At 47.1% G+C, this 1,755-nt stretch overlaps 1 pseudogene; it reads left to right on the top strand.

Moving 5' to 3' along the window:
- Positions 1 to 549: 549 nt before the first annotated feature.
- On the top strand, positions 550 to 1,400 carry LOC101006901 (annotated as a pseudogene).
- Positions 1,401 to 1,755: the final 355 nt, after the last annotated feature.

The following is a 1,755-nucleotide window of genomic DNA, read 5'->3' as shown; positions in this document are numbered from 1 at the left end:
GTATGCTATCTCTCAGACCAACCAATCAGGGTATATCATCTCCCTGGCCACAGTGATGAATCTAACTTGATCATGTGATCCAAGCTAGGTCAATTGGAGTCCTCCTGGGACCTTTCTGCCATAGTGATCCTGAGTCCTCTTTCCTCAGGGAGTTCCTAAGTTAATTGGATGTGTATTGAATTTCATGGCCATCATGCTTGGCATATGGAAGAGAGCTTGTTTGTGAGCAGAGAGGAGAAAAACAACCTAATAATAGAATTTGAGATCTCACATCCAACCATGACCTGAAGCCTTAGGTCTTTTAATTGCTTGAGCCCTGGTGTGGTGCTTCAACTTGGCCTAACTTCTCAGAGTCGGCCTAACTTTGCTCAGTTGCTCTAAGGTTGTACTGTTTCTCTTGGGAGCAAAAATTCCCAAAGGAAAGAGAATTTATAAGAAGTAACTGTGGAGGGGTTAATTTTTTTTAAAATGCCCTCAAAAAAAGTGTAAAAATATTTCTTTAGTGGAGAAAAGCTCTTTCCTTTCCTCCTGGCAGCAGCCATCCATTAAACCAAGGTGGGTGCATACAAGTACATCCAGGAGATATGGAGGAAGAAGCAGTGTGATGTCATGCACTTTCTCTTGAGGGTCCACTGCTGGCAGTACCGCAAGCTCTCTGCTGTCCACAGGGCTCACCACTCCACCAGGCCCCACCGCACCAGGCCCCGTAAAGCGGGCTGACTGGGCTACAAGGCCAAGCAAGATTATGTTATATGTAGGATTCGTGTGTATCGTGGTGGCCGAAAACGCCCAGTTCCTAAGGGTGCAACTTACAGCAAGCCTGTCCATCATGGTGTTAACCAGCTAAAGTGTGCCCAAAACCTTCAGTCCGTTGCAGAGGAGTGAGCTAAATGCCACTGTGGGGCTCTAACAGTCCTAGAATTCTTACTGGGTTGGTAAAGATTCCACATACAGATTTTTTGAGGTTATCCTCATTGATCCATTCCATAAAGCCATCAGAAGAAATCCTGACACCCAGTGGATCACCAAACCAGTCCACAAGCACAGGGAGATGTGTGGGCTGACATTTGCAGGCCAAAAGAGCCGTGGCCTTGGAAAGGGTCGTAAGTTCCACCACACTGTTGGTGGTTCTCGCTGTGCAGCGTGGAGAAGACACAAGACTCTCCAGCTCCACCGTTGCCACTGATATAAGTAAAGATTGTAAAATTCATTCCTAATAAACAATTTAGGACAGTCCAAAAAGAATATTTCTTTAAAGAGGCCCTACTCTTTAAAAAGGACTCCAATGGAAAGTTCCTCTTACATTCTGGTTGTATTCGTTTCCTACTGCTGCTATAAACAAAATGCAACAAAGTTAGTGACTTGAAACAGCACAACCTTGTTCTCATACAGAAGTCAGAAGTTACTGGGCGCGGTGGCTCAAGCCTGTAATCCCAGCACTTTGGGAGGCCGAGACGGGCGGATCATGAGGTCAGGAGATCGAGACCATCTTGGCTAACACAGTGAAACCCCGTCTCTACTAAAAAATACAAAAAACTAGCCGGGCGAGGTGGCGGGCACCTGTAGTCCCAGCTACTCGGGAGGCTGAGGCAGGAGAATGGCGCAAACCCGGGAGGCGGAGCTTGCAGTGAGCTGAGATCCGGCCACTGCACTCCAGCCCGGGCGACAGCGCGAGACTCCGTCTCAAAAAAAAAAAAATAAAAAAAAAAAAAGGAGTTACCAGTGGGTTGGCAAAGCTGCGTTCCTGCTGGAGGC

Source organism: Papio anubis, chromosome 11 (genome assembly GCF_008728515.1).
Source record: "Papio anubis isolate 15944 chromosome 11, Panubis1.0, whole genome shotgun sequence".
NCBI lineage: Eukaryota > Metazoa > Chordata > Mammalia > Primates > Cercopithecidae > Papio > Papio anubis.
This window is presented reverse-complemented; position numbering and strand designations above follow the sequence as displayed.